This window comes from Dipteris shenzhenensis, chromosome 14 (genome assembly GCF_047967505.1).
Source record: "Dipteris shenzhenensis isolate YYH24624 ecotype China chromosome 14, Dip_SZ_1.0, whole genome shotgun sequence".
Classification (NCBI taxonomy): Eukaryota; Viridiplantae; Streptophyta; class Polypodiopsida; order Gleicheniales; family Dipteridaceae; genus Dipteris; species Dipteris shenzhenensis.
The window spans coordinates 32,475,820-32,492,521 of NC_141609.1; the positions used below are offsets into that span (position 1 = coordinate 32,475,820).

The following is a 16,702-nucleotide window of genomic DNA, read 5'->3' on the forward strand; positions in this document are numbered from 1 at the left end:
TGACCCCAATAGAACTCATAATCTCCACTGTCAAACCTGACCAGAGACTCTCTCATAGAGTGTCATGATTGGTCGAAGTGATGTTCTGATCGTAACCCAAGTCCTATAGCCATGCGACGAGTTGAGCCCTTAGCACTATGTCAAAAGCTTTGCAAAATTCACAACAAACAATAAACCATCTATCTATGTTCCTTGGCCTCCTCAATGCCACCTCTATGTGTGAGTATGTGCTCCATGGTCCCCTGATCTCTCTAGAAGCCCACATGAGTCCGACAGCTTTGAGTCCCTGAAGCTCTGTGAAGTGGCTAACCTCAATGTTGCATAGATCTTGGACATGACATTTCCAATCATAATGGTTGAGCAGTTTTTTGGGCTCATGGAATCTCCTACCTTGTTAATGGGAGTGACGGTGTTAAGGGTCCACATGTGAGGGAAACCAAGTTAAACTACTTTGTTGAAGGGCTTTGCTAAGATTAGGGCCAAAGTATTTATTCCATATGAAATGGCCTTAGTACGTATGCCCTCGGGATCTTTTGCTCGACCGTCGTGAAGCTTCAGGGCTGTATGTTTGACACCAATGGCTATGAAAAGTCTACATGATGTGGGTGTGGTGCATGTGAGAGTTTGGGTGCTGGATGGTAAGGAGCATCGTATAGCATGTATGCATAGAAGTTCCAAAGTTTGATGTCCACGAGAGGGGATGGGGATCACGCTCAAGTAACTTCATCTAGAAGTCCTTAGAGTTATTACTAAACAAAATATTTATTAACTTATCAATTTTGACAAACAAAGGCGTGCTTCTTTCGATAGGTGAAGGTACTCATGTACTACCTTTGCCTTGCTCTGAAGATGATGCATAGCCTTGAAATTGCATTGTCAGCATAAATTTTTACACTCATCATCATACCAGCTATTATAGGTATTGAGTCAAGAGGTGATGAGCACATAGGAGTGGTGTTCGGAAAAATGTGTGAGACAACCTCATGGAGAGAGCATGTGATCAAAATGGCTCAATCCTCTAAGAGCAGTATGTGGTCAATGTATGTGAGTAGAGAGGAGAGACGTTTTAGGTTGTGATCAAACAGTATGTCATGATATGATAAGTAGTTTGCTTTGATGGTGTCTTAGTGTGCATCATAAAGCCTTCGGGTAGATATACTAAAAAGCATATATACGTGATTCACTCCTGGAGGCGGTGGTGAGATGGAGGCAAGAGATCCCATGAGATACTCAACTATGTTGGAGCCCACCTCCCCGCCCCCCATGTGGGAAATAAGTGAAACCACCTAAGGAGGGCTAGCATTCTAGGCCATTATCGATGATAAGGTCATCATGTATCCTACCCATGTCGAATAGTGCACACCTTTAAGTTGTGATTGGGACGCTTGTGAGATTTGAGACATAGCCTTGTCTAGATCAACATCTTGTAAAAGGATAGAATCATCACAAAAATCCAAAAGTGATGTGGTGTGTACCTTACCTCGCGGTGACAGCCAATGTCAAACTAGGTAGTGTTGTAATAGATCTCTGTATGTTGACTGGGGGAGTAGTCCAACGAGCGCCATAGTAACCCCTATCGATCGCACTCTAGGTTTGAAGATAGATGAGATGTCATCTAGTGTAATCTGTGCGTCCGTCCTTTGTCGAGTGTGCCACGTCTCGGTCTCGAGGTCTCTTTCTCTCCTACTATTTGTGATCGGGGGGACAGCATGCTCTGGCAAAATCAGGTCCATAATTCTTTCAATCACACCTACTAGAACCTTCTACCACCTAACCTGGTCACACCATGTGATCACACAAGCACACACTGACCTTTGACCCCTTGGTATCATCCCATTACATCAATTTATCCCAACAATTCCCCCCCATAAATTGATGACCTCACCCCAACAATAGTACATAAGAGGCTTCATGGCTTGTTCACATCTAGTAACAACACTCATGACCCCAACCTACGACTCACTCTAGTTATGGCTCTTGGCAGACAACTGGGAGAATGTACAATGACTATGCATGGGGAGTTTCCATTGGTCTGACAAGGTAAAACTCACATACGACTAACAATCAATTAGGGGAGACATCCTAAGGCAGAGAACCCTTACTGACCATACATAAAACAACTTAAAAGATAAATGAGTCATCACCCTTATCAAGATTGATTTGGGTGGTGAAAGTAGTGAGAGCAATTGTCTCCTCAAGTTCTTTTCCTAATTCTTACACAAGATTTGCTAAGAGTCTCTTCTTTGCAAAATGACCAAACTTTCCACAGAAATTGCACTTTCGTGTCCATTTGACAAATATTTTGATGTTCCTATACCTCTTCTGAGCATAGTCTACTTGTTATTCTACACATCAATGTTAAGCACATTAAGAAAGTTTGTGATTCCACCTACATCACACCCTATGTGAGCCCCTGGGCTGATCTATTAGTCGTCCGCTATGCATACCCTCTATTGGTTGATTTCAAACACTTCGCACACTACTTGTATCAGTTAAATGGTCTTGGGATGTCCCCTTCAAGTTTTAATTACAAAATTTTGAAGTGCAAAAAGTTTTCTGAGCAGAGTCTGGCAAGACCTCCATTGACAAGAGCATCAAAGTAATGGCCAGTTTGGCAATTAGATGAGACAGGAATCGTAGGAAATGGTGGGATTGTGTAGTTTTGTTGTATATGAAGGACTGGGAGGAAATTATGAAGAGGAAGAAGGGTTTAAATAGTGGTAATAGGAATTATTGGACGGGCTAGTTTGCTTAGTCTGACTGCCCCTTTCACTTTTTTCCTTCCAATAGCAAAAAATAGAATCAATTGATAGTCGCAGGCCCATAGTTTCAAATCATTTTTGGAACACGAGTAGGAAATTTAGTTTCAAAGAGTTCTCTAATTAGTAAGCAAACAGTAACTATCAGCCAAATTCCCTTAATAGTATAGAGTTAGAAAAATCCATGAGGCCTAATGGGTTGACTGGATTTTTATTCAGGTTTTTGGCGAAGTTATTAACAAGAATCAATGATCATGCTAGCTTAAGTTGAAGCTTAGAAGCAAGCACTCGGGAATGGTCTCGCGGTTGCTGCTGTAAAAGGTCTGTCCAGGCTGTGCATCTAAAAGGATGTAGATGCTCAAATCAAAGGAAACTTAGTAGTGAGATGAAGGATGTTCTAATGGATTATGTTACACCTGTAGAGAGCTATTGCATTTGTACTAAGAGCACCAATAGTGCAAATGATCATTAACAAGAATCAATGATCATTTGGCGAAGTTATTAACAAGAATCAATGATCATGCTAGCTTAAGTTGAAGCTTAGAAGCGAGCACTCGGGAATGGTCTCGCGGTTGCTGCTGTAGAAGGTCTGTCCAGGCTGTGCATCTAAAAGGATGTAGATGCTTAAATCAAAGGAAACTTAGTAGTGAGATGAAGGATGTTCTAATGGATTATGTTACACCTGTAGAGAGCTATCGCATTTGAACTATTGGTCTTGCACACTGTGCTCCTTTCTATTTCTAATCAGATTTTTGTAATGCTGGCCCTTTATGGTAGGGCTGATCACCGTTCAATAAATTCATGCTCAGGGTAGTGTCCTTCATTTTTTTTGCTAAATAAGATTCACACATTTATGGTCAAGCATTGAGCCACATGTAGAAGAGATACATCTCCCAGAAGACATTGTGCAAGTCATAAATTAAGATTTTGTTTGCTTGATTTTTTTCAACCCACTATAATATGAACATCCACAAAATTTAGACTTCTGTGAACATGAGAAACATTGGAATTTCATATTCATGCGACTACAGAATGTCAAAAGCGTACCCTTCTACCTCAGAAGTCACAGCCATGAGGTCCAAAACCATAAATTCCACTAAATGATGGAAATAACATAAACCCAAACTCAATTCATCTTATAAGCTTCCAAGAGTGGGAAGAGGACGTCTCAAACTTGCCGGTAAGAACGTACTTCCATGCATGTTGCCAGCAGGAAAGGGGGTTGTAAAAACTGCTGTACACCTTATCTCAAATTAAACACCTTTGTCAGTATGCAAAAGCTTATTCCGTGCGCAGAACAACATTTCGAATTGTATCATCAGGGGCAATGAAATCTTCAGAATAAAACGTACTTCCATGCATGTTGCCAGCAGGAAAGGGGGTTGTAAAAACTGCTGTACACCTTATCTCAAATTAAACACCTTTGTCAGTATGCAAAAGCTTATTCCGTGCGCAGAACAACATTTCGAATTGTATCATCAGGGGCAATGAAATCTTCAGAATAAAATCATGCTCACTGAAACCTGGCATTCCGTAGAGGAAAATGGTGTTACAATTCAAATTTCCAAAAACAACAAGAGTAAGACCTCATGATGTCAGAAGGCCTTCTAAGTTGGATGGCTTCAACACATTGAAACCATCTCCTGCGGTTGAAACAACCAAACCTGGAATTTGAGCATGCCAGTGCAACTCTTTCAAATCCTTTTGACCCTGCAAGGAAAGAAGCCAGCTTTATTATGAACCATACCCACTGATATTCACTGACACATTTAGGACTGACAAGACAAGAACTGCTCTTAAGATTTGCAAGAACGCTAATGCCAGAGATCATGCACTCTAGAAGTCTCAAAACTGAGTATCAGAGCAGGGGAAGTACCTGGTGTACGAATAAAAGCTGGGGTGGAAGATCCTCTGGTGGGAGCACCTTTTGCTTGACTTGAGCTTGAAACTCCGCCTCCTCTTCTACATCCCGCTCGAGAGATAAATCCCAGACTCTGAAAATGCAAGATGTCTGGTTTCAGATCATGGCATTCCAGATGCCACTAAAATAGTGACATTCCACAAGACAAGAACCCGTAGCAGTGGTCCTGATGCGCATAGATGGGATCTGTGCTGTGGGCAGGCCAGTAATGGCAGGAAAATGAGGAGGTTTTCTTTGTCTTGGTAGCGTGCAAGGTTTGCCTTCACCTTTTCTCCACACCCTTTCGTCATTTTCCTCCCACCTATGCCTTCCCCTTGCCCTTCTTAGAAGGCAAGCCATTATCTTCTGTTCCCATTATTATCCAAATTTGAGCTGTCCTATGTTTTCAAAAGAGACATTTCTCACCAACAAAGAGCATAAGCTCACTTCTGCCCTTGAAAATCTCAGAATCTATCATTCTCAAGGGTGAATGACCTTTAAGAAGGCAAATTATGCAAGCATGAAAGATAAGATTCTCATAATAACGACCATAAATACAAAAACTGCTCCAGGAGAGGGATTGAAGAGAGCCCAATAATGCATGATCCATAAGCAGAAACACCAATTCTACCTTTCCTTTTATCAACCACAACATGACTACATTTAAGTTGCCAAAAAGTTCAGGCTTGCACAAGATGGACATATTGTAACTCTTTGTTTGTTGAGGTGGATCAGTGACGTGACTTTATAAATGAAAAGTTATGCTTCTATTCTACCTCAGAGACTAAATGTAGACCGACGCATACAACAAGTCCCACAGTGCACTCATGACCTGTACAGAAAAGGATTGTGGAGAGAGATATTTTAGGGAGTGCATCATACGTCAGTTGATTGTCGGCAGAAGCAACCCCAATGGTGGAAGCTTCATGAGGACTCCACTCGATTGAAGTAATGGGGGACTTGTGATACTTGAAATGTGCCACAAAGGAATCATCCTGCTACCAAAATCAGTTACAAGGAGTTAGAATCTCCATTTACATCAACATCAGTTTCTTGTTAGAATGAACAGAGAAAGAACTGCATAAGCAGAGTTGAGAAGAGCACATAAGTTCCCATAACTTGTCAGTAACAAGACCAAAATGCATGGTGACACAGCACACACAAGTCCCTACAAAATATAGGCTGGAAGCTTCCCACCCTAATGCAAATTCTTAGGGTGGGTATTGGATGACATTCTATTTCTGTCTCCATTAATTCCCATATACAATTCGCTGTCAGCAGCAGCTAGCTCAGCATATGACCAAAATAAATGCATCCAGACCATGCAGCGTGGCCCTTGAGAACCACTTCTGCCACCTAATAAATTGCAAAAGCGACTTTTCTTTGGAAGCATCAATTTAATCACAGAGCAATATTGCCCTAAAAGCAAAAAACATGTTTTACAAAGATTTGTCATAAGATGGTCATGATTGTGGGCAATCAAGCCAGTGAAACCAAAAAGACCACAGCTAGTGGACATAAGCATGGAAGTACCTTAAAAGCACGAAGGTCCCAAATACGAAAGGTGCCATCATCACTTCCTGATGCTATCATGCAGCTTGCCAACCTAATTCCACCACAAGTTCAGGCTTCATATTCAAGTATAACAGGCAGTATACTGCAATGTAGTCGTCAGCATTGATTCAAATGTAGGAAGCTCACTCTCTTCAATATTGAGTGTGTAAATAAACACAGGGTACCTATTCCATGAAATAACATTGACATCCGAATCATGCGCCTTGATTGAGATCACTGCCTGATCCCGTCGGCGTGCATCCCAGACACCTATGGTCTTGTCCACGGAACATGAAGCAAAAACATCCACTTCGGTTGGACTCCACTGATTTGTCAATCCACCACCAAAATCAAATCTTGTCAAGACATGTCAATAAAAGGGTCAGGCTTATTCCTAAATTAGAAGCTTTAATGCTAACAACATGTAAGCAACCTTTTCTTCACCAAAATTGAAATGTAACACTTATAAATATAGGTGCAGGTCATAAGCAAAAAAGATCGCTACACTTCAAATAACATGCAGCATACTTTTATCACCTCTCCACAGATAGAAGGCATTAAAGAGGCCTTATGATTGGCGGTGTGAGCCTGTTATTGGCATCTGCAGCCCATCGCATGGCTGCGTACATGGCAACCCTGCAGCCTGCAGCCCACAACTGCACATATGGCAGGTCAGCAAGCAGTACGAAGCAGGTATTGGCTATATGGTGGCTTATGTCAGAAAATGCAGGCAGCAGAAGAGCAGAACAGGTCAGCAGATGTCGTTACAGGTTGGCAAAAGCAGGCAGCAGCCCATCAAAGGCTGCCACATGGCTGTATGCCAGGCAGGACCGCAACAGAGGGCAGCAGCAGTACTTGACCGCCACATGGCAGGTCAGGGCAGTCCGGAACAAGGTCAGCCAGTCTCTAGCAGGGCAAGTCAACTGACATCAACACAGACCTATAAAAGTGGAACACTTTCCCTCAGATCCAGCAGCTGCAACTAGCAGTGGTCAGGATACAGAAGCTCCAGCAGTCCCAGCAGTAGCCTCAGCAGTTCCAGTAGCAGCAGGACGAGACCTTGCAGCAACCAGGGAGCCAGTCCCCTCAGTCACAGTCTCCACAGCAGCATCAGTGCCAGACAATTGCAGATCAGTCAGCAGTAATTCTACAGCAGCCATAGCCCCTATCGTATGATGAGATCAGTTCTCTCCTAGCCTCAGCCATGCCCCTCAGAGGTACTCAGATGCATGCCCTTTCAATGAGAGGACAAATAGTTGTACAGCGGGGTATTTCCCAACATAAAAATGAAGTTGGTATGTGATGCCTTCCAAGCATACTCTCTCTCTCTCTCTCTCTCTCTCTCTCTCTCTCTCTCTTGGAGAGTTCGTGCCCCAAGAGGCCTATCAGATTGGGTTGACTAGGAGGCAAGGGATTGCTTCTGGCTGATTTGATGATACAGATATTGCTATATGCGGGTAACATAGTCCTTATATCATATTCAGCAGAGGAATTGCAGAGGCATCTGAAGGCCTTAGGTGTTTTGCAGGGAGAGAAACCATCACATCAACTGTGGATTGAGGCAGGGACAGCTGCAGGCATACCCAGAGAGCAGAGAACTTACACACTATGCCAGATCGGGGAAATCAAGACGGAGGAGCATTTTCTATGTGTCTGTCCAGTCTACTATGAGATCCGAGGACGATATCACTACCTCTTTCAGGAGGGACATGGCTTTGGCCCTCTCACACGACTGATACGGCTGATACATTTTCACGATCAGGTCTGTGTTGGGCTCTACCTGCTTGATATGCGCCGACGGAGAGACACACTGATGCAACAGACCAGAGAGCAACAAGGACTGATGCCACAGTGTTGGAAATAGAGGACACCTCACACTCCCGATCTAGCTCATACAAAACTCAGAGAGACGGAGAGAGCGATAGCAAAACTCAGATATATTCCTCCACAATAGTGGGCAGACAAAAGCTCAAGAGATGAGCATATACAACAGCCAACAGATGTTGTCCAAGATGCTGAGCCTACTCCTCTCCCTGTGCGCTTGCCTGTGCGGGGCAGTGACTTTTGTAACACCCCATGCGTCGAATGAGGTGTTCCATCTTCTCCCTAGGAAGCGCCTTCGTGAAGACATCTGAGATGTCGTCGTTGGTCGAACAGTACATCAACTCTATGACTTCTTCGTCGATGAGTCCTCGAACAAATTGATAGTGGAACTCGATGTGCTTTGTTCGTGCGTGAAACACGGGGTTGTTGGCGATCGCTATGCAACTTTGGTTGTCACACATAACCACTGTCGCATCTTCTTGGGCCACATTCATGTCCTCCAAGATCCACCTGAGCCACAATGCTTCACATGCAGCTGTACAAGCAGCCCTGTACTCCATCTCTGTAGATGAAAGGGAGAACTCCATTCTGCTCTAGAAGATTCACCATCACTTCTTGAGCACTAGGCAGAAGCGTATCATTCTGGTTGTTTTTCTCCTCTTCATAGTCTTCAAATCTGATGTCTTTCCACGAACTTTCCATGGTGCTTGATTATGTGTACTTTCCCAATCTCAACACAGCCATACACTCCCGGTAATCAACCTGGATACAGACCGGACCTCTGATACCAATGTAACATGCAACACTAACCTGAATGTGTGATCATAGCAAGACCTTCTTTAAACCTTTAGCGACGAATTAGCATTATGCACCATAGAGAGAGAAACGAGATAAGGGATAGATAGAAAATAGAGTCAACAACCGATTGGGTCCCTGTATCCACTGAGGGCCCCCTCCCCCAAACAAGGAAAAATTTGCTTATATTTGGAGAACTGAGAAACACAAATAATACTCTTTGAGAGAGCACGGAAACGCACTTCTGAAGAGTAAACTGTGCACATGTATTGCAAACCCAAAGACCTAAGAGGCAACGCCAACCAATACCGAGACCTTGATACTGTCCACACTGACAATGTCGGACACTTCTGCAAGGCAAGGAAGAGACTTGTGCTGTCCACCAGGATGCATGGTGATTGCGTGAGTGAGAGATTGAAAAGCTAGGAGTAATAGATTCTTAAGAGCGCTAAGAGATGACTGAAATATAGATGTGTATACACCTTCCGAATAGGCTAAAATGAAGACCAAAGGCTGAGGCTGTTCAACTCCAGAGGTGTTCAAGGCTGCACACAAGAGGCTGGGTGGGGGCTGTTTGGAGTCCAAATGAGGGCCTAGAGGCCCCCTATTTATAGGGCTGGAAGAGTTGAGCCAACCTGCCCAAAAGCCACCTTTTGGCTCACAGCTTTCTGCATCTATGCAGGCTGAGCCATCTCTTTTGGGCCGACCCATTGGTGTGCATCCGGTTAGTGCTCCTTTCACCGCACCACCGAGTATGCCTGGAGCTGGCTTGGGTTTAAATGGTAGGCCACACCCTTGGGAGAGAGGTCAGCCCTCTTCTCAGCCCTCTGGACAGGTGCGGGAGTTGCTTGAGAAGAACTTCATCTCTCATAACACTTCTCCTTTAGCACTCTCCTTTTGCATCTCCAATGCTTCTGGTGAAGAGGAAGGATAAATCGTACCGCATGTGCATTGATTATAGGGATCTAAATAAGGCCACTATCAAGAACAGGTTTCCAATCCCCAGAATAGATGACCTGTTGGATAAACTCAAGAGTGCTCAGTTTTTCACGAAGATAGATTTGAGGTCTCGTTACCATCGAATCAGGATGAAAGAAGGAGATGAGCACAAAACGGCCTTCCGCACAGAATAGGGCTGGTATGAATTCAAGATGATGCCTTTTGGGTTGACTAATGCACCGGCCACCTTTCACGCACTGATGAACAAGATATTGCAGCCACTTCTTTTCAGATGCGTGCTAGTTTTCTTTGATGATATCCTCATTTACAGCAAGGATAGACAAGAGCACATTAAGCATGTGAAGCAAGTGCTGGAAATTTTGAGGATGCATCAGCTTTATGCAAAAGCTAGCAAATGCAATTTTATGGCAAAGGAGGTTGAGTACCTTGGGCATATTGTGAGTAGACATAGCATTTGGGTGCATCCCCCAAAAGTGAAATGCATCAAAGATTGACCACAACCACAAAATCCCACCCTGTTGAGAGGATTTTTAGGTCTTGCTTCCTTCTACAAGCGCTTTATTCGCAAATTTGCCAAGAGGGCAGCTCCTCTCACTGGCCTCTTGAAGAAGGATGCTTTTCAGTGGTCAAAGGAAGCACAACGTTGCTTTGAAGACCTGAAATTTTATCTCGCTCATGCATCTGTCTTGGTATGCCTTGATTTTTTGCGTCCTTTCATTGTGGAGGCAGATGCCAGTGGCAAAGGATTGGGGGCTGTTCTGAGGCGGGAACACGGGGTAATAACCTCGAAAGCAGGAAGTTTGATGCCAAAGAACTCAATTTGCATGTTTATGATGAGGAGATGCTGGCTATCTTGCATGCTTTCAAGAAATGGCACCACTATCTATACGGGAGTAAAATTAAGGCGAAAACAAATCATAGGACACTCGAATTCTTCCTCACCCAACCAAATTTGTCATATAAGCAGCTGGCTGCAGTCCAATCCTATGATTTTGACATTGAGTATAGAAAAGGGAAGGAAAATGTGGTTGCAGATGCCTTGTCCAAGATGTGGGCTTGCAAATTGTCTGCTATCTGTACCATATATCATGTGTGGATCATGGCATTCAGGAAGAGTATATGCAGAATTCTAAGGCAGCTCCCATATTTTCAGATTTGCAGAAGCCTTCTAGTCAGGGTCATTCGGATTTCAAATTGCATGATGAGCTAATGTGGTAAGACGAGATTTATTTAGTGCCAGACTCAAAATACCGCGAGTTGGTTTTGCAAGAAATGCACTCCTCTCCCATGACTAGACATGCGGGTATCACTAAAACATATGAAAGAATCAAGTAGAGCTTTACCTAGGAAGGAATGTGGAGAGATGTGGTTAAATACGTGGCTGAATGCTTGCCATGCTGTCACGAGGGCATGATTTCTAGCACATGCATGTTGGCCTGCATGTGGGCAGGACCCTGGGAAAACAAGGGGCGAGGTCAAGGGTTACTCGATGTGCTAGAACCCCTAGCATTTGTGCCTTGGGGGAAAATGAAAGGTCTAGGGCCAAGAGGGGCCCAAAGAACCTTAGGCTTTTAAGTTGGTCATTGGTGGGCTTTTAAAAAGGCCCCACTAAGGCATGGGCTGCGACGTGGCAAGCCCATGCAGCCCCCTTTTGGAAAGGAAGGCCAAGGAAGGCCTTGGGCAGAAAATTGGACGGGCAAAAGGAGCACGGGGCAGAATCACGAAAATGGAGGTTGACGCCGAAAATGAACATGGGGCTGGAATCCGGAGAAGGGACGGAAGCCTTCATGGAGCCTAGTGCAGCCGTGAGCACGGAAGAGCCTTGAAGGGGGCTGGCAGTATTGTATGGAGCGGTAATGGCAGCTGCTGATGTACGTATGGGGTTATTGAAGGCGGCTGTACGGAGTGGGTAAACAGTACGTACTGTGGGCTGCCCACATTAATGACTGCATGGACTACCGTACATGGTTGTCCGGAGAGCGTAGCTGCAAGGGTACGTACAATTGTACGGCTGGTTGTACGGTGAGTGTACCTGCTGGCTATATGGATGGATTCTGAACAGTTTGTCTGCCAGGCTGGGTATCGAGTGGCTGATGTACGGGCTGCACGTATGTCAATAGAGCATGCTTGTACGGTCATTGTACCGTAGCCAACCGTGGCTGGCTGTACCAAGAGCAGCTAACTGAATTCATAGAGGCCCAAGTTCTGTGGAAGTCCTTCAACTGATGATCCTTTCCCTTTTGCTAAGTTCTAGATGATGTTGGCTGTGTATAAATGCCTTTTCTTTTTGTGTGGAGCAGAGAAGTCGTCAAGCAGGTACTTGAGGCAAATGTGGGGGATTATGTGACCAAGTATTGGTTGTTGGGAATGGTCCTGAGCTGAGTACAAGTGCTCTCAAGAGAATTGCTTGGCAGGGTGATCACAATGTATGCTTGCAGCTATTGTTTGTGCCTCTGAGCGCCGGGGGCAGCTCAGTTATGCTTTCACTTATTGTTTGGGTATTCAGTGAGTTAGTGGACACTTGTTGTCTTGGGGAGCGTGTGGCCTTGTGTGGGCTGCTAGTAAACGCTCTCAGGTTAAATGCAGGCGTTTGCACTGTGAATGGATGCCTATGGTCACATGGGTGTGAGAGCAGAGCCCCGCAGGGCTATTGTAACCGGCCTTTAGAACCCCGAAGGATGGTAAACCACAACTAACTCTGATTACACCATCAAATACAGCCGCTTAGCATCCATTTAAACACACCACATCAGATAGCATAAAAGAAAGTACAAGTGAGGCTAGAATGCCCCTGCTCAATGATCACACGGCGACACCGATTGGCCCCAAACACTTGGCGCCCCTTGCGATATTTCTTTATTCTTCTTTAGTGAAAAGTAACAGCAAAATTACAACCAGGGCTCACCTATCACTGTTCACTGGCCCACACTAGGTACCCACTGCATCAAACTGGCAAATTGTGCATCCCAACTGCTAGAGCAAGGCATAGGCATCCTCTGACCTCAACAACCTGGTATCAACTTGGGTTCACCCTCTGTAACTAGGTGATGGCAACAAACCCAGGGAATCCTGTAGAGAATCTCAAATTGAGAAACTAAAAATAAATCCCACAGTGAAAAAGAAATAGAAACTGGGCTGGAATTTCGGGATTGCGTGCCCACAACGCAAGCTGCAACCAAAAAACCCTGCCCCACACTAGAACAGGTTCTCGTGGTATCCAAAACCCCGCCAATGACCTCAAAACAGAGATTCACAGTAAGAAACCCTATTTCGCAGCAAGAAAACTCAGCCTCGGGCTGTGTGCGAGTACAGAATGCCTGCAACAAGGTCCGTATAGTCTGTTACGACATAGTTCCCGCAGCCTGGACAGATTCCGTACAGCGTGTACAGACTGCCTAACAGTCTGTATAGCCTGTAATTTCCACCGCACAGCAGCAGATCAGTGCCAGGAAGGCCTCCAACGATTTGCAAATGATGCTCCCTGGCTTGGACTGCATGCAACAGGGCTGGAGACCAAAGAAACAGAGAAAAACAGCGACCAGACAGCAACCAGCAGCCCGTAGAAGGTCTGGCGAAGCAAACACGAGAAGAAGGATCCAAAACAGGCTCCAGAACTAGACGCCAGCTGCCCTAATAGGAGGAGGATACTAAAATTGGAGCTGATGGGCTGCATGCATAGTTGCACGAAACGGCCGTTTCGTGGCTGGAAACGGAAACGGCGAAACGGAAACGGCGTTTCTTCAAGAAACGCCGTTTCGTAAAACCTGTTTTTGCCCTAAACCCCAAAAGTCGTGATTTCGCCGCCTGGCTCCATTTTTGCCGCCTCCCGCCGATCGCACTCCTCCTGTGCATCCTTGCTGCTCTCTCCTCCTTCTCTAAGCTCTCTCCATCCCTCCATCCTTTGCTCTTGGACTCTCCATCCCGTTTTCCTCGGACCTCCATCCTTCTCTCTCCATCCTCTTCATCCTTTGCTCCATCTTCTCCATCCTGCAAAAGCTGCAGCTTGGCAGCCTGCTCTCCATCCCTCCATCCTTCTTCTCTCCATCCTCTCTTTAATCTTACCTGTAACCTCTCCATCCTCCTTCACTTCTACCTCTAGGCTCTGATCCTCCAGGCTCCTTCCACCTCTCCATCCTCTTTTACCTCTGAGCTCTCCATCCTCCTTCTACCTCTCCATCCTTTCTCACTTGTGACCTCTCCATCCTCCTCAATGCTGAGAGATGCTTATTGGGTCCATGTCTCCCTCCTAGATAGTTATAAAGGAGGCACTGGCTCCAAGAAGTATGAATGATGCATTGATGCTTGAAGGCTGAAGCTTCAAGTATAGATAATTGTATTATGTATGATTTGCAAATTGCACTCTATTGATAATTATATTATGTATAAAAAATAAAATTTTATACATAAATTGTATCATATTGCCGTTTCTTCCGTTTCCGTTTCGGCGGGGCTCGGAAACTCCGTTTCTTCCGTTTCTTCCATTTCCGTTTCTTCCGTTTCCGTTTCGGCTGGTAACTATGGCTGCATGCCCGACACGTGGCACATTAATGCCCCTAACCCCCTGTACCAAGGAAGCGTTGGTTTCCGAGGGGCAACTTTTAAAGGTCCTAACCCCACTAACCAATGACAAACATTGGTACTGTCTAGGGGCAAACCTTTTAGTCCTTTTTAACCCCTCTTCCAACGTGAAACTTCGGAACCTATCTTGGGGCAAACTTCCTAGCTCCATCACACCCCTCCGCGGGGTCAAAGTGATGCCATGCCTTGATTCTAACAGTTAGGTCTAGCAAGTGTGTCCAGTTAGATGTTAACACTAGGGGCTTTCAGGAGCTCACTACTCCTCTAGGCCAGTCCCCTATGGCCAGATTGGTTACAAACTTAGTCATAGTTTATTTGCTTACAAAATTCACATCCCCGTGACAGCTATTGTGTTGTGATATTGATGCCTATGGAGTGTGGGAAGAGCACCGAATGCGAGTGGGTTTGTACTCATTGTGTATCCTATTTGCTGGCTTTGGCTAGTAACATGCTCCGTGTGGGAATATGCTTTTGGTTTCTCCAGGAGATAGGTCACATGCAGGCAGTGATTGCTAGGCAGACGGCACATCTTTGGTACAATCTCATTGTTGAGTAGGCAGGGGTCGGAAATCCATGCTTGGAATGGGAAGTATCTTTGGAACCCCGAGAGGGATGGTCCAGGTGTGACTGCCATACTGTTTGCTGTATTGTGATGCTAGATCTCTTTTGGGAAACAAGTTATTGTATCAGGATATGTGCGACCCATAGGGTGAGAGACTATTGGTCATGGCAATCTTGGTCAAAGGAGAAAGCTTGTGTATGCTTTCCCTTTCTGCTTTGAGCAGATAGATGGCTAATCGGGCAATGGCAATGGCAACGGCTATGGAGAACTATATGGCCAAGTGTGGTTACTGCTGACAGTTCCAGGGGCTGTGTGCAAGCTTCCTGGACTAGGGACGGAGACAAACTACCAGGAGTGGTGAGAGCAGCGAACAGTAAAGGCTTTGCAGGGTATGTGGATGCCAACTGGGATGTGGAATGCCCCAGTTGTAAGAAGGGATGTATCCTTTATGTAGCCTGGAATTCTGGGTCTCTCACTTAATTAAAGAAATACCGAAAGGAGCGCCAAGGTTTGGGGCCAATCTATGTCTTTGCTTTTGAGAAGGGGCACTCTACCTCCCAATACTTTTGCTGAATTGTTTATGTAACAGCGTTGATTGGTTACTGGTTAGTTTACTGTCCTTCAAATTACCTGCAGGTCTCTTGCAGCCATTACCCATTCCAGAGGGAAAATGGACGCACATAGCAATGGATTTCATCACAGCATTTCCTTCTACAGAGAAGGGATGGGATTTTGCTATGGTAGATAGGATGACAAAACAGGCCCGATTTAAACCCACTAAGACCTGGTATTCAGCATCACAGGTTGCTTGGCAATTCATTGAGCATGTCTTTAAGCATCATGGTTTCCCTCAGGAAATTGTCAGTGACAGAGATGCAAAATTTATGGGTCACTTTTGACAGGAGATATTTACAGCAGTGGGTACTTTACTCACACCTAGCACTGCTTACCATCCTGAGACTGATGGACAGTCAGAAAGGATGAACAAATGGGTGGAGGAAAATTTGAGGTGGAGGGAAATTTGAGGCACTTTGTCATGATACTCAAAAGTCTTGGGATAAATGGTTGGCACTTGCTGAATCTTGCTGAATCGTACCAAGCATCTCTCCATTGGCATGAGCCCGTTTGAGGCAATGTACGGATGCAAGGTCGGGATGCCTTCTTCAATTACTGGCATGGCTGTGAAAAATCAGCTAGCACGGAATGACTTGGAAAGGATGGATGCCCTTCTGCAATTGGCAAAAAAGAATATGCAGGATGCCCAAGCCAAGCAGAAGAAATATGCGGATGAACGCAGGAGATGCAGCAGGCAAGGCTTCCCTTCGGCCTACATCCAGGAGGTGGAGGATGATCTAGTACTGCCACGCAGATAGTAGGAGAGCTTTGGTAAGATTAGAGGACTGTAGCTTGGTGGGGCTCCATCTGCTTTGTATTGTGTCCGGTTAATAGATATTGCTCATCATGATTGGGCTTTTGTTGTCACATGCAAGAATAATCATTCGGTTCATGATTCATGCATAATGGAGGTTGCTTTGATTCTTGCAGCTTGCAATGAGGAACCATCGTGTCACAAAGATGCCTTTGACAATAAGGATTGGATGGCAGCTATGCAATCAGAATTAGATTCAATTCATTGCAATGACACTTGGGAGGTGTGTGATTTGCCTTCAGGCAAAGTGTGCTATAGGGAGTCGTGTGATTTTCCTAAAGACAAGCATGCTATAGGCACCAAGTGGGTGAAACCTTTCTCTAACTAAACATAGCTTCAAA

At 45.0% G+C, this 16,702-nt stretch overlaps 1 pseudogene; it reads right to left on the reverse strand.

The window, feature by feature from the left end:
* Nucleotides 1–3,700: 3,700 nt before the first annotated feature.
* The window catches only part of LOC147894495 (protein HEAT STRESS TOLERANT DWD 1-like), a 26,185-nt pseudogene continuing 13,183 nt past the window's right edge, over nucleotides 3,701–16,702 (reverse strand).